General features: G+C 40.5%; 2 pseudogenes across 1 annotated transcript; both read right to left on the bottom strand.

Moving 5' to 3' along the window:
• Positions 1-2505: 2505 nt before the first annotated feature.
• Slbp-ps1 (stem-loop binding protein, pseudogene 1) lies at positions 2506-3449 on the bottom strand (annotated as a pseudogene).
• Positions 3450-7742: 4293 nt separating this feature from the next.
• Clec6a-ps1 (C-type lectin domain family 6, member A, pseudogene 1) lies at positions 7743-12324 on the bottom strand (annotated as a pseudogene). Its single transcript, NR_002706.1, is given in 4 exon segments — positions 7743-7887; positions 10167-10268; positions 11741-11830; positions 12300-12324. The product of NR_002706.1 is annotated as a C-type lectin domain family 6, member A, pseudogene 1 (transcript).
• Positions 12325-24132: the final 11808 nt, after the last annotated feature.

Genomic DNA, 24132 nt, shown 5'->3' with positions numbered 1-24132 from the left:
TTTCCATCTCCAGGATTCCCCCATTTCTCTCTCTCTCTCTCTCTCTCTCTCTCTCTCTCTCTCTCTCTCTCTCTCTCTCTCTCCCTCTCTCTGTGTGTGTGTGTGTGTGTGTGTTATTGTTTCCATTTCCATTTTTAAGTCTTGAACAGTTTTACTCATTTCCTCCATCTATTTGTATTTTCCTGTATTTAGGGGGCTTATTAATTTCCTCTTTAAAAGCCACTATCATCTTCCTAAGGTTGGATTTAAGGACATTTTCTTGTGACTCAGCTATGTTGAAATATCCAGAGCTTGTTGTAGTAGAATAGCTGGGCTCTGGTGATGCCATATTGCTTTGGCTGATGATGATTGTGTTCTTGTGCTGGCCTTTAGTCATCTGGGTTAGGGGATATTATAGGTTAAGGGCTAATTTCTGAGTTTATCTTTATTAAATGGGTGGGTCTTTTGGATGGATGTCTTTCTTGTGTTGTTGGGTTCATTTGTTTGTTTGAGGTTTTGAAAAGATTTTTTCTTCCATTGACTTCTGTTTTTTTTTTTTTTTTAATTTTTCTGGTCTTCTGTCCTGAGTGTCCTGGGGTACTGGTAATCATGGAGTCTTCAGGTTTAGTAGGGTATCTCAGCTGAGGATTTTATTTTTTAGCCTAAATGACTTCTGGGTTTTTGCCTCTATATTTCCAAGTATCTTTGTGGCCTCCAAGGTTCTTAGTACCTGCTTGGTCTCTGGTGTATCAAGGACTGTGTGGATGCCAGGAAAGAATGTCTTCTGCCAAAGTTGTGGACCAGAATATGGGACCCAGGGTAGGGCTGTAGTTTGTGGCTGTTGGGTTGGCTTTGAGGGGAGTTTGCAAGCAGACCAATTTTTATGTTATTGAGTTAGTCCTCAATTATATTTTCCTTTTAGTATAAAACAATAACAAACAATAGCCTCCAAACAGTAGACAGGGATAAATAATCAAGATCAGGGCAAAAATTTAATGAAATAAAAAACCCAAAGACTTAGTTTTTTTAAATATTAAAAGATTAACACTGAGCCAAATCAACCAAAAGAGACAGAGAGATAAGGCCCATATTCATAAATTTAGGGAGGAAAGGGAAGCATAGAAGACAGCAGTGAAATCCAGAGGCTTCTAAGGACAGACTTCTTTTTTTTTCTTTTCTTTTTTTCGGAGCTGGGGACCGAACCCAGGGCCTTACGCTTGCTAGGCAAGCGCTCTACCACTGAGCTAAATCCCCAACCCCAAAGGACAGACTTCTAAAGCCTTTGTTCCATCAAATTAAGAAATCTAAAAGATATGAATGATTTTTTAGTGCATGTGATACACTAAAGTTAAACCAAGAAGAGACTTTCAAAAGTTTAACAGATCCACCCAAACCATTGCGATTGAATTAACAATTAAGTAAATCTCACAACAAAAACAACAAAGCCAGATGCAAATAGATTTACTGCAGAATTCTACCTGGCATTTAAAGAACTAAAACTGATTCTTCTTGAAATATTACATAAAATAGAAAAGGAAAAATGACTTCAAATCTTCTTATGTAGCCAGTACAACACTAATACCTAACTCAAAGAAAATTTGTTTACAACAAAGAAAATTACACATCAATCTCCCTGATGAGCATAGTTGCAAACATTACCTCAATAAGATATTATTAAAGATCATATAAAAATATTATATAAAACAATCAATTGGGTTTATCCCAGAGATGCAGGGATGATTCAACATATGCTAATCAATAAATGTAACTTGTTATATAAATAGGACAGAAACCATAAGTTATTTCATTAGATGCAAAAAAGACCTTTAACAAAATCTGACAGATCTTCATTATAAAATTCTTTTTTCAAATCAGTTAAAGTGTTTATTTTTGCAATTATCATTCCTTACGAAAGCAATAGAAATGCAAATATTAACATGTTTACAATTGAATACATGAACAGAGTATCTCTACACATTATCATTTACAGCAATATTACATGGTAAATGAACTGATCATTAAATCCCTCTCTTCTGCATCAACTCACAGAGCATTTGCTAAAATACTTACCTCACACTAATGCTATTTCAAGTTCCAAATTAAAACTATATAACTTATATAAAGCGCATTAATATAACAGCTTAACATCTTTACTCAGAGCTTTGTATCAGGGAAAACTATATTCACATTGATAAAAGACCAGAAAATAAGTTTTTACAAAGTCACTGCAGCTGCCGACTGAGAATTCTTCATCAGTTACCTAAAGGGCAGCCAGTTCTAAATTGGTTAAAATCCGTGGCCAACCCTTTTGAAACGTGGTAGCTGGAGTCCCAAATTCTAGAAGAAAACCACACGCAATCTGTTGTCTAACAAGGGGCAGAAAGGTAATAGGGTTAAGTCTTCGCTGGATCCAGCTTCATTTACAATTTAAAACATGCATAACACATTCACCATACATAAAAATATGTATGGCAAGAAAAACTATTTATCATGAGAAAATAAACTCTTAACAGAGAAATACAAATGCACAGCAACTCATGCCTTCCAGGCAGCCAGGCAGAGACAAGTATTTCTCAGAGTAACCACCAGGGGGCAGTTAACTCATGGCAGAGAAGTCTTTCAAAGGTTCAGTTAAACAAGCTTCCAAATCAAACTCATCCTCCACTAGGCAGTCCACATGTCTGACTTTGGTGGGTGTGCCAGCATATACATCAGAGTTATCCTGTGAACTTGTCTAGGACTCAAAGCTGCTTTCTGTGAATTCTGTCTCCATTTCCCCATGATCTACAGGTTGTATTTCTTGCAAATCACACCCTTCTTCAGCAGGAGGATCCCCAAAGTGCAAAGCCATCTTCCAGAGTTCAATCTGTTGGTCCCATGACCGCCGGCTATACTTCTTAAATTCGTTGGGGCTCCTGGGATGGATTCCAGGTTGTCACAGGTGTCTGGGCACCTCTTTAATGTATCGATCATAGGCCATAGCGTTCTTCTCATCGTTGATCTGCTTCTGCCTTCTCAAGACACTTTCATCTGTCTCCACATCAGCAGACACTGAAGACACAGACTCCTTTGAATCAGAACTTCCTGAAGATGATTTTCTCCCTCTCTTCCAAAGTCATTTATGACTAGCTTTCTTTTGTACCTTGCAATCTCTTTGTTAACTCTGGTCCTCATTTCATCTTCTACAACTGTGTTTGCCCAGTCAGAACATCTAGAACGGGGCTTACAGCCTTCAGGAGTTGTAAAGCTTTCAAGTCGATGGTCCGCAGTCTGGAGCTCTTCTTCTTCCAAGACCTCAGGCTTCCGGTTTCTTCCCTCTGCTCTGCGCTTCGGTCCGAGACTCCATCTCGCAGGGGACCGCGGGCTCGCAGCGACTCCCATAACAGGGTGGGCTTCTAGGTCTGCAGGCCATGGCAGCAGTGGTTTGAAGGAGAGCTCAGCGGTAAGAACCTCACCGGCGACAGCACAGAAGGGCCATTATAAAATTCTTAAGAAACTAAACACAACAAAGACACATCTCACATAATAAAGAGAATATATAAAAAGCCCACAAACACTCAACAGAGAGAAACCTCCAAGCATTTCCACTGAAAAATGATACTAGTATGTTGACTTTCTCCATTTCTGTTCAACATGGGCTTGACCAAAAGGAGACAATAAAGGGAATGCAAGAGGGAAAGGGAGAAAAGAAATCAAAGTCTCCTCGAGTAAATGGTATAATTATATACATATAAAGTCCTAAAGATTGACTCACAAAACTATTATAGCTCATAAACTTGCTCATCAAAGCAGAATGATACAAAGTTAGCACACGAAAAGCAGTAGTGTTTAGATATTTCAGTGGTAAGCCTTCTAATAGAGAAATCAGGGAAACAATTCCATTCACCATAGCTTCAAAACACCGTGGATTAAATCTAACCAACAAGAGATTGGTATATAAGCTCCTTTTTGTTGTCATTGATATTGTTATAAAAACAATGTACAGTGAAAGCCAGAGACTGAAAAAACATGCGCATATTTTAAATTTCCAAATTGAGATATGTGTGTGACATCCATCTGCCAAAGTTTTAGCGGAATCAGACCACAAGGGTTAATTCCCACCTGAGGAGGGTGGTGAAATTGAACACAATTCTGGCAACGTAATACCACATCATGAGCTGCAGCTCTAGAGATTTTAAATTTTTATTGAAGAGTAAAAGCAGGAACATGAAACTTTTGATGAAATTCTCTAGCGAGATCAACTGGAGCTGCATGAAAAATAAACTCTCTATGAGTACTAGCATCCACCAAGGCGTTATTGCTGGCCATGGGACCAGGCAAATTAGTATGGGCTCGAATATGTTGTATGAAAAATTTATTTTTTCTAGCCCAAATCAATTTTTGTAATTCTGAAAGAATTTGACATACAGTACTAGTCGACCTAATTGGCCCTGCAATTTCAAGTGAGCGCACAGCATTAACTACAGAAGCAGAATCAGAAATTAAATTAAAAGAATCATGAAGTCTTTTAAAAACTTAAGCTGAGAATCCCCTTTCAGGACCTCAGTAGCAGCCCTTTATCAAACTGTCTCAGTGGGCTAAAGGCCCATGGAAAAGAAAACATTAATCTTGACCTTGGCCACAGCCTCCAGTTGGAGTAAGCTGAAGAGCCGGTGCCAAGACTTTCTCCTTTTATCATCCTAGAGTAAAGCCTGTTCTGTCTGGCAAAACAAAGTTACTCACAGTCTGCTGTAGACTTTTTCTGAAACTACTTCAGGGGCTCCCCTGTCCCCAAACCTGGGGCATTTTGACCATAGGGGCAGGAACTGGCTGCTGAGGGGATAGGATCAAAGGCACTCTCCATGTTAATGATGACCAACGGGAAAGGTAACTTAATGTTGGAGATCAACTCCTCTCTTGGAATAAGGCCAACAGATAAGGTAGGCTCCCTTAAAGAACTTCTCTTAATGAACACTCTCCTTCTGTGAGCAAGTGTTGAAGGTCAGGCCACTAAAGGCAGCAACTGGAATTTTTTTTCTCTGACCCTGTTCTTTGAGGGATGGATAAATTCCTTTCTTGTTCTTGTTTTCCTTAGAGTCCTCCCCCGCCTCACTCTCAGTCTTTTCAGATCGTTCCTCCTGTAGCATTTCTAACACAGCCTGTCCCTTTTCTATAGCCTGCTGACAGCATTTCTGATTTTCTAGGCAGCTACGCACTAAGCGCCATACTGGCTGAACCCCCGCCTTCAAGGTTCTTTGCTCCCAAGCAAAATCTAAAACCTTCCCCAGCTTATCCCAGCTGTCCACCGTGAGATTCCCAGAGACAGCAAATCAAGGTGCAATGGCATCACATTCACTAAGAAATCTCTCTATAGTGCTTCTTTTTATCCTAAGCCTTTTTCTTTCAAACACCTCTTGAAGAGCCAGAAAAATTGGGTGAGACTGATAAGTCTCCATGCTCACTGTAGTGGCTCCTCAGCTAGTTTCGCTCCCCCCTACACAGGCACAGATAAAACAGTATGTTTCAAAAAATAACGTTGGCTATAAACCAACACACCGCCATTAGAGCAGGGTCCATAAAATTAAATTTCCTACTCACTACACTAGCTCCATACCCGGAGGCCTTATCTAGAGAACTTTTATTTATGAGCGGTTTTACGAGCAGGGTGAGCTGGCATGTTTGTTTACACACGATCTTGTAGCTCATCATTAGTGGGCTCTTCCCAGCAAATGCACTCATGCCCAGGACGGTGGCAATTCAAACAGTAACAACACCACCACACAAAAAGGGTGAAAGGCAAAAGTGCTAATTCAACTCACAGGGGATCAATTGGGGAAAACAACATTGCTGTGTTCCACAAACCTTTTTGCCTCTAACCCAAGGCTTTCATTGTCTCTGCTTACTCCAGAGAACCTTATTGTCCCTACTTGGGAACTTTACAGTCCCTTTACCCGGGAGCTTTATAGTCCCTTGTCCGGGAGCTTTATAGTCCCTCACCCCGGAGCTTTATTGTCCCTTATCCAGGAGCTTTATTGTCCCTTATCCGGGAGCTTTATTGTCCCATCCGGGACCTTACCGAAGTTGCCATCCTGAGGCTGAAGAGTTCTAAATCCACGAGGATGTCCTCGGGTGTCCGTACAGGCCACCATTTGTAATTCCCACCTTGTCCAGCAAGGAAGACGCAACACCATTGGATTCTTCTCAACAGCCTTTATTGCAGGAACACCTCATTGTTGATACAGGGACCCCGAGCAACAAAGGCACTAGCCTTATATACAAAACAGGCTAATGCTGTGTAATTGTCCTCTAGGGATTGGTGGAGCATGAAATACCTCATTAGCATGAATATCACTCCAGCCTGATAGCTGCCGGAGAAATGCCAACACATGCGCTTTGTGGGTGTTTACCACAAACGACCACTGGATGTCAGCGCCATCTTTTTATCTATATGTGCCGCTCCCTACAGCTCTTCCTAGAGGTTCTGAGTTCAATTTCCAGCAGCCACATGGTGGCTCATGACTATCTGTAATGGAATCTGATGCCCTCTTCTGGTGTGTCTAAGATGGCTACAGTGTTTGTGTGTGTATTATGTAATTATTCTGAATATTTATCATAATTCTCATACAGTTATTTTAAATTGTATTTATTAGAGATTAATAAATTAAATTAACTCTCTACTTGTGTTTAAAGCCAGAAAAAAACAATGTAATGGCTGAGAACACCATCTTCAGAGTCAGGTAGACACTGAGTTAAATGAGGTTTCTTATCTAATTTGACCTATAGATCTTGAGGAAGTTATTATTTAATATTTTATATGTAAAGTAAGTTTCTAAATGAGAAATGCCATAAAACTAGATTATGCATTCATTCAGTTATATATATATATATATATATATGCATATATATATATGAATGATGTGGGGAGCGGCGCGGTGGAGCAAAGATGGCGCCGACATCCAGGGCAGCTGTAGGATATTGAGGTGATCTGGCGCCCTCCTGTGACACAGCAGTACTGCGCATGCGCGGGTTTTGCACCTGGCATCAGTCTGGCCAAGGTGGTACCATGCTAATAAGGCGATTCGTGCTCCGCTAATCCTTGGAGGACAAGTAGCAGGGGTGATGGTGGGGTGATACATGCTCCGCCAATCCCTGAAGGACAATTAGCATAGCCTCAGCCTGTTGTGTATATAAGGCGAACACTTTTGCCGCTCGATGTCCCCATATCAGCAATGTAGGTGGTCCTGCAATAAAGGCTGTTGAGAAGAATCCGACCGTGTTGCATCTTCCCTGCTGGCTGAGGTGGACGCAACAATATGTATATAATCTTTTAAAAAATAGAAGGAACTTAAAGGGAGTTGTTTATTTTTATTCGTCTTATACTTTCAAGTAACAACAGTCATTATGGAAAGAAGCCAGGGCAAGACCCTGGGGCAGAAACCTGAAGGCAGAGATGGAGGGAGGATTCTCCCTGGCTTGCTCTTCATGGCTTTTGCAGTTTTGCTTACCCCCTGGACACTCTTACAACAATCATTAATCAAGATAATGCCCCACAGACATGCTGACTGGTCAAGCTGATGGAGACATTTCCTTAGCTGAGGATCCTACTTTTCAGGTGACTCTAGTTTGTATCAAGTTGACAAAACTCTAACCATCAGAAAAAGAAAGGACTCATTCTGTCAGCAGTGGAGAGGAGCAGCTAGGGAAAAAATGGCTATAGTCAGATGTACACATCAAGAAGTTTTGGTTTCTTGGTGGGCCTGAACTTTAACGTTATTAACATGCACTCATAGGTAAATCTTCTTCGTTTCACATATTGAATTGTGTTTACTATCACAGAAAACATCATTCCAGCCCCATTTCGAAGGATTCCAGTAAACTATTGAAGCACACTGCTCTTACGGAAGATTGGGCTCATGGGGGTGCCAGAACCTACAAGAGACAAAAGGCAGAAATAACTGATGCTGTGAGTGCATGGCAGTTGTTTGGAAGGTGAAGTGTAATGTTGAATAGAACAGAGCTGAGGATGAGAGAACATTCCAGCATTTTCTCCCTTTCTCTCACAACCTACTTCTAAAATGCCAAATACAGGCAGCTTTGCATATTTTTTTCTGGTGTGGTATACTTTGCCTTTCCCCCTCAACACGATATTTACTGTCTCTTCTTCCGAGATCCCTCATCATGACATGTTAGTAAAAGTTTCTTTCCTTCTGGCATTTATTGAGGTTTCCTCTTTACATCAGTTTCCTAACCCTGAATGTGACCTATCTGTCTCCCCTGAGGAGACTAGTAGTCTAAAAAACTGTGTAACAATAAAATGATTCCTAATTATATTCCCCCATCATCAGAGAGACTTCCCCCATCATCAGAGAGACTTCCTGTGCTTGTGGGACGAGACCCACATGACGACATTACATTTAAAAAAAAAAGACCACATAGCTCTAAACAAGATGTGTCTACCAAATTCCTCCCCTCAGAACTCAGGGATCCACAATACAAAGAGAGGGGAAAGGAGTGAGGGAGACACAGAGACAAGGGACACCAGGAGAACAAAACCCTCTAAATTAACATGAGCAAAACTCGTATGAACTCACAGAGACTGAAGCAGCATGCACAGGGCCTACAGTAGTCTGCACTAAGTCCTCTGCACATCACCGTAAATGACAAAATAGAAATATTTTTGCTGAAAGCTTGCCTTTTCTTTTTTTTAATTTTATTTTTCTTGGATATTTTATGAATTTACATTTCAAATGTTATCTCCTTCCCCCCCTCCCATATCCCCTCTTGCTGCTTCTATGAGGGTGCTGCCACTCCCGCCCACTCACTCCAACCTCAACACTCTGGCATTTCCCTACTTCCTTTTTTTATTGTATTAACTCAAATATATTGTTAAATGTCTGCTATTTTATTTTCTTATGTGGTATGAGGTAAATAATTTCATCATATAAAAATATCTAAGAAAAGAATTAGGCTAAACAGCCTGCTTGGCCATAATTTTAAACCAAATACACTTAGGAAATGTGTTTATGGATGGATATGAAGTTAATTTAACTAAAATCCACTTCTGCCTCATTTCAGAGCTTCCAAAAGGCAAAAAAACAATTGTAGCCTCACAAAGTCATGTGCATCTGTAATCCCAGCACAGAGGAGGCTGAATCAGGAGGATTGTGAGTACAAACTAGCTTAGGCTTTCTAAAGAATCCAACATTACCTGGGTGAAACTGTGTCTTGAAATAGATATGTGAACAGTTATTGTATAAATGTCTCCAGAAAATAGAAAAAAGACTATCCTCGTGGAATTGTTTTCTTCGAGAAAGAATCAGCCCCACGGTTGCTTGACACAAAGAACCCAATATGCTACGAAGAGCATAGTCAGAGCAATCTTCGTGTGGCCGTGCAACGTGCATACGGGGCTTTTGCTCTGTCTTCACTTCTCATGGACTTCTTCACGAGAGCATAAATAAATATAATAATTACATAATAATAATAATAATAATAATAATAATAAAAGGCTGGTGAACAAGCCAATTCTTGGATCAAGATGCTAACAGATGTCTAGATGGCATTGCTATGTGTTAAATATTAAGTCCATAAGGAAAACTAAAGACAAGTGCCTATCATCACACAGAGGTGAGGCAGATATGATGCGCAAGTTGAGTCTCCATACATGAATTTGCCATTTATGCACTGATAACAAGGCCAGGCTCAGCCTGAGTCCATTGTCCCAGTAATAAAGCTAGTACTTGGAATGGAGATGTATAGTATTAATTGAGAAACTTAAATGCCAAAGAGAATTTTATGTATTGAATGTAAAACTCATGGGAATATTTATGAATATCTTCCAGAGTTTACCTGACAGACTATGTGTTGTGTGTTGATAGTGTTGCCCAAAAATCAAGATGGCTGGGAATTGAATTGAGTTGTTTCATGGAAATAGCCAGAACATTAACTGAACGTGTAAGTATAGAGAATGCTTAATAGTTTCCAATTGAAGCATCTCTCTCTTTCTCTCTCTCTCTCTCTCTCTCTCTCTCTCTCTCTCTCTCTCTCTCTCTCTCCCTCTCTCCCTCTGTGTGTGTGTCCTCTTCCCTCTTTCTCACAGACACACCCACACTATAACAAATATATCTTAATAATTACACTATCTTAATAACTACATTATCTTAATAACAATATTCTCACAAGTCTAGCAAAATATTGCAAATCTTCACCTGACACCATAGTCCCTTCACTGCAGCAGGTGAGACTGGAATGATATGTGTGAAGTTCAGACAGTCTTCTATTGGGCTTCTCCATCATGAACTGGTAAGTCACTGTAAACAAAGAAGGCAATGAGCATTATATAACGATCACTGACGCCTCATGTCCTCTACCTGGGCCACGGTTTTCTCTCCTCTATACCTCTCCAGGAAAACCCACTGAAGACCAGACTAAATTATTACTCCCCGATATTCATTAAATTACTTGTTGGTACATCTTGTCTCTTGTTTTTTCTCTCCTCCACTATAATGCCAGCTGTATTTTCTGTGATAAACATTTAAGCTTCTATGTGAATTAATCACAAACCCCTGAATCAAGGAATTGCCACAAGTCCTGCATAGTTAAATATTGACTCACCAATGCCCAGCCTCCTTTGTTTAAACAACTTTGAGGCAAGAATAATGGGTATGCTTACATATCATAAACATTCCTGATTGTAGGTAGGAGTACTTTAAACATCTGGAGACTTTTAAGTGTGGAGGATATGATCAAGATATGTTGTCTACAAGTAGGAAAGTTTCAAAGAATAAATAAAATTATTTTAATTAGCATTTTTATGAGCGTGCATATTAAACAATGTTAGCAAAAAGAGACTTTTTTCACTGTCCTAAGCAAATGTTTCTAGTTCATGTTTTGGGTCCTGACCATCTGTTTCTTCTTGACCAGTGAAATAACTATCCTTAATGGCCACAACCTGGTCTCTTAGGTTTGACTGTGCCAATTAGAGCAGATGATGCTTCAGTGTGAAGATGAGTTTGTCTCATCACAGAGCAGACTGCCAACATGAAGCACTTGGTTTAAGTCACTCCCACGATTTCCTGGACTGTGCAGCAATTACTGTGACTACCCTCAGCAAATGGGGAAGCAGAATGTCGACTGCAAAGAACACCATCAAAGCTTCTCAGGTAACAGACTTCACACGTGGCCTTCTGAGCAGATGAAACAGGTGGGAAATATTTTATTTCCTCAATCATCACTATCTCATTTGGTGACTTTCTCCTCTTTTATTGAGAATAAAACCATACGAATCAAAGACTCTAAGCTGCTGACATTAGAAAGCCAATTGGGCTTGTGCTCCCAATAGAGGGGTATGAGCAGAGACTGCGATTGCTGGTGAACCCAATGCTGGACCACACTGTCACAGACAATGGTTATAAATATCATAAGCTAACAAAGCAGGTGAAGAAACCTTGGATAAATCATTAGTCAAAATATGGGGGGGGGGGGAGAACAAGAAAAAGAAGGCAAGGAAAATATGTAATTACATGTAAAGTCAGACCAGATAATGGGCTTAAAATAACAACCCCAGGGTGATTGTGGCACATGCCTTTAATCCCGGCACTTGGGAGGCAGGGGCAGTAGGATATCTGTGACTTCAGATCCAGTTTGTTCTACAGAGTTCCAGAACAGCCATGGCTTGTTACACAGAGAAAGCGTATCTTGAAAAGACAAAACAAAACAAAAGGGACTCTGACAGTCTCTATGGAACATAGACTAGACAGTGCCCAGTCAGTGAAGAACTTACCCACACAGCTCGTGATGAAACAGGTGCTGAGGAGCAACATGGAAATCACAGCAGTTGACCAGAGTCTCAGAGTCCAGCAGACTCCCTTCCCTGTCAGATAGCAAGCAGATATACTCACCATAGCACCAAAAGCTTAGAGAAATTGACAGTCAGTAAAAATGCTCAGAAGATTTACAAATGAAGCAGGAAATAGGTGTCAAAGCTCTAGAATAAATGTTAAAATCAGCTCTGAAACACACACACACACACACACACACATTAAAATAATTTTATTCTCAGGCACCTGCAATTTCCATGAAATTTCATTTCATCTTAAATGTCAAATTCTTCCATTGATGTCCTATCTGTTTATATCCCCATTCAATATTTGGTCTCTTATTTATCCGTGGCTTCTGGCTCTGAGACATTACACTTCCTTCAAATCCTTGTGTTTTTGCTGTCTTGGTCCACTCCATCACTTCAGCCTGCCTACTTGACTGTATTATTAACCGAGGAAGCTCTTCATCACATTATACACCCTACAGTCTCCTCTGGAACCAGACAGGAGTGCCCATCTCACCTTGGGGATGTCTTTCCTGCACCATTATTGAGGTCTATGTTCAGAAGGTCAAGGGCTTCTTATGTTTGTCTCTCCAAAATATGACTCAGGGACCTGGATTCTGTCAAAGCAACCAGAGTTCAGAGTCAGCTTCCACACACATACTTGAGTTAAATGCCACAGAGATGGCTAATGCTGCAAACCAAGAAGTCAGAGTCCGAACTGCTCTCCAGTGATTTAAAGACATAGGAAAAGAGGAAATTGAGAAATATACCGAATTTTGTTCCTAAAAACTCTGACAAGAATGTTCTTATCACTTGCATGGTTCCTAATGTGGAAATCTCCCCCACATCAAAAGAAATTTATCTATAAACTGTATTTACATTAAATGTTCTTTACATGTGAGTTATTTTGTTGATATAAGGCAAAACTTGTATTTGAAACAGAATTCTCGGAAGCAATAAGTCTGAATGACTGAATGGTTAGCTGTTCGTCCTGGATTGGACATCTAGCAGTCCTTACCCATTCACACATGTATGCACATGCACATACATGCATACATTAAAGCAAGACATGTAAACATTATTCAGAAGTGGTATTGTAAGATGTAAAGGGTGTGGTGGTGTGCATTTTGCTGTATTGTGGCTCCTTGGACTGGAAGCAAGCTAGTATTATAATTATGATTGTTGTGACTATATTTTGAAGGGACAAACTCCATTTAGATATCCCTCTTATCACATAAGCTGTAACTAAGGCAAATAACTGCTCTATCATCTTGACAACACATAGGCAATCACATTGATGACTGTAGGTCAATATGCAAAGGAGACTCATGGGATCTAGGCTTTTTAGGTGTGACATTTCCTTAGACCATATGGACCAGTTATTCAGATTTGCCATGTGTGACACATCTCTTGTCCCTACAGTTCTCTCACAACTGTAGATGTGGAGACTCTACTGGAACAAAGGAGTCCTTCTCTTCAATGCTGATTCCTTGAGAGCACTCTGGACTTTTTCCACTGTTGTCATGGAAGGGGCTGACCTTAGTAACCATCCATAGAATTTCATTCATGAGTGTATGTTTCATTCGTTTCTAATGCTGTGTACTCAACTAATTTCCTTGGACCTATTTTTGCATATATATTTACATATTCCTTTCCCTTATTTTTGCATGCTCTCCCTTTGTGTTCCTTGAAACAAACTGATTTGTGGACTGTTTTCATGTGAGTCCTGTCTTCTCATTTGATTGAAGCCCACTCCTCTGGCAGGATTTATCCTTATGCTTGAAATTGTTCGCAGGTGCCAAGGAACCAGACTGACCTTGTTGGTCCAATATGAGAAAATCTGACTCATGTTGCGCAAAAGTTGGTTGGTAACATTTTACGAGTTCTCTCAATTAGGAGAATTGAAGAGGTGTTACACAATCAGAGGCAAGCCCCCATAGAGTCTGTTCTCTCTTCCTCCTCACACACGTTTTCTAGAACCTTCCCTCCACTATCCTCACCTCCTCATTCATAAGCAAGCAATCTCCAGTGGGAAATTTATGACACTGGAATACAGAACATAAACACATATGGCCCCTACTCTCAATTCCTAGCGCAGAACTTTGAACAGTCTTTTGATCATAGGACATATTCTGTAGAAATTTTGTGGAGACTTTTTAAATTCCAGAAAAAGTTCCAGGGCAATGAATATAAAAGGAACAGCTTTTCTAATATATAACAGTTCTATTTTAGCTAGGCCTTACATTATACTAATGAGGTAACTCTTGTCAGTACACAAGGTTGTTTCAAAATGGGACCAACCATGTGATCAGACAGTTGAAACCCTCACCCTCAATCCTTCAGAAAGGGAGAAGGGCTGGAAATTGAGTTCACTCACCAGTAACAAATTACTGACCTGCAGGGAACATTAAACCTAAATTAGATACAAGGAAGGTTTTCCAATAATAGCATAGTGGTGGCTATAGATAATAATGGAATAGATTTAATAATTTTGAAAATACCCAAAGATTTTTCCATCATTTTTGAGATGTACTACATCATAAGAAGAGAAGGAGGAAGTGCTGATTACCACTGAGGCATTACCATCTGTTTCCAGTTCCCCTCAGGGATGAAGAAGCACAAAATATAGTGTTGAGTTGACTGGCTTTCCAAGAGGAGAAAGCATTCCCCTAAGATGGCCAGAAGCAAACTGTTCTCTGCTTCCTTACCCATCCCCAACAATGCACCCCCTTACCCATCTCCAGTATATGCTCCACCTTACCCATCTCTGATTTTCATGTGGACCACTAGTCTCTACTCCCTTCAATCTCCAAGTTATCCTGGCATGCCTTGCAGTAAACAATGATAAACTGATAGAACAAAGTCCAACTGAAGAATGTCTTGAAATAAACCATAACATCAAACAGAAAAGGGGCTGGAGAGATGGCTCAGAGGTTCATAATGCTGGCTGCTCTTCCAGAGGTCTTCAGTTCAATTCCCAGCAACCACATGGTGGCTCACAACCATCTATAAGAGTACCTGATGCCCTCTTATGGCACATGCAATGCAGAGAGAGCACCCATACATTAAAAAATAAATGAATAAATAGATAAATACAAATAATAAAAAAACATTTAACAGAAGAAAGAAAGTTGGGAGAGAAAATGGAAAAGCGTGAGCAAAGTTGTGGGTGAGCTCCAATCAGATGTGCAGACAAATGTAAAATATCTGAGTCTATTCAAGGAAAAAGTGAAAAATCTCACTATCAGAATATATAATAGCCACTAAGGATTAAACTAGAAGCCTGGAATATACTTGGAGACACAAATAGGGATGTTATGACTGAATCTCTTTTGTTATTTTTTTTAAAGAATACTTCTTTTGAACTTGGCTAAGTAGAACTCCTTACAAATGACGCTTGAGGTTCCGTACCTGGGATAATATCAAAATACTAGGGCTTGCCAAAGGCAAGAGACTAAGGAGATTGAAGCATCTGATAACTACTTAAGAATTAAGTTATACCATGTATGCCTTAGAATCTTCAATTCATGATACCTTTCCACTGGTTGTGATACGAAATTTGTCCTAACAGCTGTTCTTTACATGAGTATTAGCCTAAAATAAAGCTGACTTCACATTGCAGCCAGTAGATCTGTTTGACTGGTGACTTTGAATGATTTTTCTTAATCTTTATCAGATTGTTGAAAAAAGATTTGGTAAGTTGAAAACAATGAAAATAAGCTCACAATTGTGCTCCAGTGGACCAGAAATTTATTTCAAATTTCAATGAAAGCTTTGACTTAACAGATTTTTTTCTTTTTTTGTTAGATATATTTCTTTATTTACAATTCAAATGTAATTCCCTTTCCTGGTTTCCTGCCCATACGCCCCCTATACCCTCCCCTCACCCCTCCACAATAAGGGTGTTTCTCCCCCACATCTATCCCCCTTACCACCACCTCCCAATATTCGTCCAACCTTGACAGCACCAAGGGCTTCTCCTTCCACTAGTGCCCAACAAGGCCATCCTCTGCTACATATGCTGTTGGAGCCATGGTTCAGTCCGTGTACAGTCTTTGGGTAATGGTTTAGTCCCTGGAAGCTCTGGTTGGTTGGCATTGATGTTCTTATGGGGTTGCTCCTTCAACTCTTTCAATACTTCCTCTAATTCCTCCAATGGAGATGCTGTTCTCATTTCAGTGGTTTGATGCTAGGGTTCAACACTGTATATGACATGCTCTGGTTGTGTCTCTCAGAAGAGATCTATATCCAGTTCCTGTCAGCATGCACTTCTTAGCTTCATCAATCCTATCTAGTTTTGGTGGCTGTGTATATATGGGTCAAATATGGGGCAGACTCTGAATGGTCATTCCTTCAGTCTCTGCTCTAAACTTTGCCTCCATGTCTCCTCCTATGGCTATTTTTATTCCCCCCATTAAAGAGTGAAGCATCCTCACTTTGGTCATCCTTCTTCTTGAGCTTCATGTAGTCTGTGGATTTCATTTTGGGTGATTTCAGCTTTTGGGCTAATATCCACTTATCAATGAGTGCATACCATGTGTTTTCTGTGATTGGGTTACCTCACTCAGGATATTTTCTACTTCAATCCATTTGCCTATGAATTTCATGAAGTGTTTGATTTTGATAACTGAGTAGTACACCATTATGTAGATGTACCATATTTTCTGAATCCATTCCTCTCTTAAAGAGGATCTGGGTTCTTTCCAGCTTCTGGCTATTATAAATAACGCTGCTATGAACATAGTGGAGCATGTGTCTTTGTTGTATGTTGGAGCATCTTTTGGGTATATGCCCAGGAGAGGTATAGCTGGGTTCTCAGGTAGTTCAATGTCCAATTTTCTGAGGAACCTCCAGACTGATTTCCAGAATGGTTGTACCAGTCTGCAATCCCACCAACAATGGAGGAGTGTTCCTCTTTCTCCACATCCTCGCCAGCATTTGCTGTCACCTGAGTTTTTGATCTTAGCCATTCTCACTGGTGTGAGGTGAAATCTCAGGGTTGTTTTGATTTGCATTTCCCTTATGACTAAAGATGTTGAACATTTCTTTAGGTGTTTCTCAGCCATTCTGCATTCCTCAGTTGTGAATTCTTTGTTTAGCTCTGAACCCCATTTTTAATAGGGTATTTGTCTCCCTGCGGTCTAACTTCTTGAGTTCTTTGTATATTTTGGATATAAGCCCTCTATCAGTTGTAGGATTGGTAAAGATCTTTTCCCAATCTGTTGGTTGCCGTTTTGTCCTAACCACACTGTCCTTTGCCTTACAGAAGCTTTTCAGTTTTATGAGATCCCATTTGTCGATTCTTGATCTTAGAGCATAAGCCATTGGTGTTTTGTTCAGGCAATTTTCTCCAGTGCCCATGTGTTTGAGACTCTTCCCAACTTTTCCTTCTATTAGTTTGAGTGTGTCTGATTTGATGTGGAGGTCCTTGATCCACTTGGACTTAAGCTTTGTACAGGATGATAAGAATGGATCGATTGGCATTCTTCTATATGCTGACCTCATGTTGATCCAGGACCATTTGTTGAAAATGCTATCTTCTTGTTCATTGGATGGTTTTAGCTCCTTTGTCAAAAATAAAGTGACCATAGGTGTGTGGATTCATTTCTGGATTTTCAATTCTATTCCACTAATCTATCTGCCTGCCCCTGTACCAATACCATACAGTTTTTATCATCATTGCTCTGTAATACTGCTTGAGATGAGGGATGATGATTCCCTCAGAACTTCTTTTATTGTTGAGGATAGTTTTCACTGTCCTGTGTTTTTTTGTTATTCCAAATGAATTTGCAAAATGCTCTTTCTATCTCTATGAAGAATTGAGTAGAAATTTTGATGGGGATTCCATTGAATCTGTAGATTGCTTTTGGCAAAATGGCAATTTTTGCTATATTAATCCTGACAATCCATGAGCATGGGAGATCTTTCCATCTTCTGAGATCTTCTTCAACTTCTTTCTTCAGAAACTTGAAGTTTTTGTCATACGGAACTTTCACTTGTTTGGTTAAAGTCACAATGAGGTAATTTATATTATTTGGGATTAGTTTAAAAGGTGTCATTTCCCTAATGTCTTTCTCAGCCTGTTTATCCTTTCAGTAGAGAAAGGTAGCTGATTTGTTTGAGTTAATTTTATACAAAGCCACTTTGCTGAAGTTGTTTATCAGGCTTAGTAGTTCTCTGGTGGGACTTTTGGGGTCACTTAAGTATACTATCATATCACCTGCAAATGTGATATTTCGACTTCTTCCTTTCCAATTTGTATCCCTTTGATCTATTTTCATTGTCTGATTGCTCTGGCTAAGAATTCAAGTACTATATTGAATAAGTAGAAAGAGAGTGGGCAGCCTTTTCTAGTCCCTGATTTTAGTGGGATTGCTTCAAGTTTCTCTCCATGTAGTTTAATGTTATCTACTGGTTTGCTATATATTGCTTTTACTATGTTTAGGTATGGGCCTTGAATTTCTGATCTTTCCAGGACTTTTATCATGAAAGGGTGTTGAATTTTGTCAAATGCTTTCTTAGCATCTAATGGAATGATCATATGATTTTTATCTTTGAGTTTGTTTATGTAGTGGATTAAGTTGATGGACTTCTGCATATTGAACCATCCCTGCATCCCTGGGATGAAGCCTACTTCAAACAAAATATTAGGAGTAGGTTCTCCTTCTAGAACCTATGACCTATTTATTCATATGGTCTTAGCTCTTATAATGGTGCCAGGTATAGATTTCAACTTATGGATTTGGTTTTAAATACAATAAGAAAATGGTTGGTTACTCCCCCAAGATTTATTCCACCACTGTACCAGTGGGCATGTCTTTCCTGCCTGATTAGTCTTTTAGCATGCAGTGTTCACAGCTGGATAAGATAGATTATTTTTCTCTCTTGGTACTATGTAAAACCCCTTCCAGAAATATGAGAATTATCCAGTAAGGATAATGTTTCCAAATGAGTACCATCATGATTTCCCCCATGACCTATGACTCAAGTGTGTGGTGCCTTAAGTAATATGGTCTTATGGTTAAGTCCTGGAGGAATGTCTAAAGACTTGCAACAGTTTGTCGGGTTTGGTAGGCAGTCTATCAGGCTTCCTTGGCCAACAACTCTATAAGAGGTAACACATTCCTGGCACCAAGCTTTGTCAGCCTATATGTCCAGTAGAGGCACAGTGATTCTGCTGTAGGTTAACTCCATTTTAACTCTGATCATCCATGTTTATTGTTGCTCTAGCCACAAAAGCCAGAAAATGCAAACAGCCTAGATATCCATCAAATAACAAATGGATAACAAAAGTGTATTGTATTTGCCCTGGACTAGGAAGAAAAATTAGCATCATTTTTGCTCATTTGTAGGTTTTAGCTTTGGATTTTATGTGTATTTCATTTGGAATACACCAAAAGGTCATAAAATTATTAAGGGACCATAATATGGGGTCTTGAGAGAATACAATCTAAAAGTGAAGCTGCATGTAGAGATTCTGAATGCTTGTAATAAAACTCCAAGAAACCAGGATAAGGTTCCTATAATCTCAATTTCTTCAAAAAAACCCCAAACAAACACAGAATTATTCTTAGATTGTCCTATCATGCCCCTCCCAGGTATAACTGATAAGAGAGAGTGTACTTCAAATTGTCCGTTAACACTGGCTATAGTTATTTCTCTATATATCTCTATGGGAAAACATGTTTTGCTACATTTGGTTTATCTGCCACATGCATCTTGCCTTTGTGATTGTACACTTTACTCATGGTACTCTTCTTACTCCTCAGAATATAAATTGTTTGATGTGATGAATAAAGTTGGCTATTGTATTAGACTTTAGTCTGCCTCATTTACAGGATTCATTCTACCATCTCTAGAGTGGTAAACAGGCTCTTAAGGACAGAGAGAAAGAGAGAGAGAGAGAGAGAGAGAGAGAGAGAGAGAGAGAGAGAGAGAGAGAGAATGCACTGGTATAAAGGTTAAAGAGAAGTAATGGAAGAGGAAATGTTAAATGGGATTAAGGGATAGATAGATGATAGTTGAATAGATGATAGATGGATGGATAGATAGATAGATAGATAGATAGATAGATAGATAGATAGATAGATAGATGTGGGGCAGTGGACCATGCCAGAGCCCCACAGATCTCCATGGTTGCAGTCTGATACACAACTGGCAACCACAAGCAATACCTTGGGAAAGTGGTCTCCACCCAAAACAAGAAAAAAAACTATGGAGACAAGCAAACCATTCTTTTCCTGCCCTGCTTTTAATCAGTACCATCACATGGATTTGGACAAGCTGGCTGAAGGGACAACTTATGCCTTCTGACCAAAGCTACTCTCTGGTGTAGGCTGAAGGTCCGTTTAATCCCTGCCTAAAACACAACAGCCCATGAAGGTTTTTGGCAAAGACTCTCTATCTAACTTTTCCTTAAATCAAAACCAAAACCTGGTAATACAACAGCCAATCAGAAGTCATAGGGCAACTGCCAGTTCATAAATCTGCAGGAAGGCTCGGTGTTTTGAGAGGAGGTTCTTCAGAGAATGCCATGCATGGCTAATGTTTGTAGTCCTGACGCATGCACCCAAGTTGCCTCTCTCACCTGAAAAGGGGATACCCAAGAAGAAAAAAAAACCTTCCTATGATATTTTTGACAATCTTAGATGCAATTCAGCAATGCATAACACTAGGTAAAATATGACATGGAGATAACAGCACAGACCTTGAATCCCTCAATCAGATGAGCCCAAAGATCAAGGTCCTAAAAGCCACACTATTTCAGTCTCACAGCCCTTATTTAATTAATACAAGAAATAAAATCTATTTACCCAACTATGCCCTCTTATCCCCCAGAGGAAACACTAAATAGGCCATCTGTCCCACCTACCTGCTTCCATCAACTAAAGACAGAGCTATACTAAAAAAAAACAAAAGAACTTCGGTTGTCCTTCCCCCCTACTCCACCCCCCTACCCAACCAGAGAGGTAACTCTCCTCCGCCTTGCAGAGCAACCAAAGACCTACTAAACATTTAGACAAAAACCTGCCAAACTCCATAGTCCCCTACCCTCAATCCCCTACCATGCAACAACTTTGTAGTTTTCATGATTTTGTTGCAAAAACAAACTGCCTCCCATGTTCCTCAAGATTCAAATATAGAGCCAAAATCCCAAAACACCCAAGCATTCCCCCATTAATATTAACCCCAATCAATCTAAACTTACTCAACTGGGCACCCATTCCAAGCCTCAGACTTAAAAGGACTCAGGCAAGCAGTGGAGGAATATGGTATCAGTGCACCCTGGACAAAATCCCTCCTACAGAGAGATTTTTCAGGTAGACCTATTTCCAAAGGACTTGTGCTAACCGAAACACACCCCAAGACTGAAGAGATATTTGTCACACCTCCCTGCCTAGTCCAAAATTTTACAATGGGAGTCCCTATTTTGAGATGAATGCTCCAACAAGTCAGGCAAAACTGGCACTGAGGTGACACTCCATGGGGATTTGGTGAACTCTTTGGTCAGGAAGACTTTTCCACTGGAACACAGCAAGAAACACAGCCAGCAGACTATTATGAACAGATCTGCCTCTACAATCGAAGCTTGTGACAGACTCATCCCACCCTCAGGTTTAGAAGAGTTCCTCCTACCTGCTTTTTCTCCATCAAAAGCCAGGAGAACCCCATTCTGATTTCATTCTTAGAACTAGAATGAGCCTAGAAAGAAAAATCCGCAATCCCACACCCAGAGACTTCCTTCTGAAAAATATCATCTGGAATGGTATGACTTCTGAATCCAGACAAGCCTGCAAGGGACCCTGGAAGGAGCACTAAGATAGGTGGATTGCAGTAACCCAGGATATAGGAACCACATTACACCAGATTACATCTGTATCTCAGGCATTGGAGGCAGCAGTAAAAACAAGAAATCTACTTAAATGTGGAGAGAAAGGACATTAAAGAAATGAATGCTCACAAAACTACCTTCCCATAAAAGACCTTAATCCCCCTAAGACAATTTGTCCCCAGTGCTAGAAAGGTTTCCATTGAAGAAAATATTGTACCTCCTTACATGAAAAGAACAGTAAGTCACTGGCGTCTTTAAAGTTTTTTTTTTTTATTAACTTGAGTATTTCTTATATACATTTCGAGTGTTATTCCCTTTCCCGGTTTCCGGGCAAACATCCCCCTCCCCCCTCCCCTTCCTTATGGGTGTTCCCCTCCCAACCCTCCCCCCATTGCCGCCCTCCCCCCATAGACTAGTTCACTGGGGGTTCAGTCTTAGCAGGACCCAGGGCTTCCCCTTCCACTGGTGCTCTTACTAGGATATTCATTGCTACCTATGGGGTCAGAGTCCAGGGTCAGTCCATGTATAGTCTTTAGGTAGTGGCTTAGTCCCTGGAAGCTCTGGTTGCTTGGCATTGTTGTACTTTTGGGGTCTCGAGCCCCTTCAAGCTCTTTCAGTTCTTTCTCTGATTCCTTCAATAGGGGACCTATTCTCAGTTCAGTGGTTTGCTGCTGGCATTCGCCTCTGTATTTGCTGTATTCTGGCTGTGTCTCTCAGGAGCGATCTACATCCGGCTCCTGTCGGTCTGCACTTCTTTGCTTCATCCATCTTGTCTAATTGGGTGGCTGTATATGTATGGGCCACATGTGGGGCAGGCTCTGAATGGGTGTTCCTTCAGTCTCTGTTTTAATCTTTGCCTCTCCCTTCCCTGCCAAGGGTATTCTTTTTCCTCATTTAAAGAAGGAGTGAAGCATTCACATTTTGATCATCCGTCTTGAGTTTCGTTTGTTCTAGGGATCTAGGGTAATTCAAGCATTTGGGCTAATAGCCACTTATCAATGAATGCATACCATGTATGTCTTTCTGTGATTGGGTTAGCTCACTCAGGATGATATTTTCCAGTTCCAACCATTTGCCTACGAATTTCATAAACTCGTTGTTTTTGATAGCTGAGTAATATTCCATTGTGTAAATGTACCACATTTTCTGTATCCATTCCTCTGTTGAAGGGCATCTGGGTTCTTTCCATTTTCTGGCTATTATAAATAAGGCTGCAATGAACATAGTGGAGCACGTGTCTCTTTTATATGTTGAGGCATCTTTTGGGTATATGCCCAAGAGAGGTATAGCTGGATCCTCAGGCAGTTCAATGTCCAATTTTCTGAGGAACCTCCAGACTGATTTCCAGAATGGTTTTACCAGTCTGCAATCCCACCAACAATGGAGGAGTGTTCCTCTTTCTCCACATCCTCGCCAGCATCTGCTGTCACCTGAGTTTTTGATCTTAGCCAATCGCACTGGTGTGAGGTGAAATCTCAGGGTTGTTTTGATTTGCATTTCCCTTATGACTAAAGATGTTGAACATTTCTTTAGGTGTTTCTCAGCCATTCGGCATTCCTCAGCTGTGAATTCTTTGTTTAGCTCTGAACCCCATTTTTTAATAGGGTTATTTGTTTCCCTGCGGTCTAACTTAAAGTTTTTTTTTTTACACTCCAGATTTTATTCCCCTCCTGGTTCAGCCTCTGGCTGTTCCGCATACTACATCTCCTCCTGCCCCCACTCCTGTCAATACAAGGATATTCCCACCCCACCCACCCCACCAGAGACCTCTAAACTTCCTGGGGCCTCCAGTCTCTTGAGGGTTAGGTGAATCTTCTCTGACTGAACCCAGACCCGTGAGTCCTCTGTTGTATGTGTTGGAGGCTTCATCTCCTGGTTGGTGCCTAGTTGGTGATCCACCGTCTGAAAGATCTCAGGGGTCCAGGTTAATTGAGACTGCTGGTCCTCCTACAGGGTTGCCCTCTTCCTCAGCTTCCTCCAGTTTTTCCCTAATTCAACCAGAGTGGTTAGCAGCTTTTGTTCATTGGTTGGGTGCACATATCTGCATCTGACTCTTTCAGCTGCTTGTTGTGTCTTTCGGAGGGCAGTCATGATAGGTTCCTTTTTGTGAGGACCCTATAGCCTCAATAATGGTGTCAGGTCTTGGGGCCTCCCCTTGAGCTAAATTCCACTTTGGACCTGTCATTGGACCTTCTTTTCCTCAGGCTTTTCTCAATTTCCATCCCTGTATTTCTTTCAGTCAGGAAGAATTATGGGTCTGAGTTTTTACTGTGGGATAGCAACCCCATTCCTCACTTAATGCCCTGTCTTTCTGATGGAAATGGGTTCATCAAGTTCTATCTCCCCAGTATAGGGTCCCCCACTTTGAGCCCTGAAAGTTGTTCACTCCCCATGTATCTGGTACATTCTAGAGGGTCCTCCTGACCTCCTTCCTCCAGAAATCACCTGTTTCCATTCTTTCTGCTGGCCCTCAGAACTTCAGTCCCTTTCCCCTACTCAATACCAGATCATGCTTCCC

The sequence above is a fragment of the Rattus norvegicus genome, chromosome 4 (assembly GCF_021556685.1).
Source record: "Rattus norvegicus strain SHRSP/BbbUtx chromosome 4, alternate assembly SHRSP_T2T, whole genome shotgun sequence".
Lineage (NCBI taxonomy): Eukaryota > Metazoa > Chordata > Mammalia > Rodentia > Muridae > Rattus > Rattus norvegicus.
The sequence above is the reverse complement of the archived record's forward strand: the minus strand, read 5'-3'. Positions and strand labels throughout refer to the sequence as shown.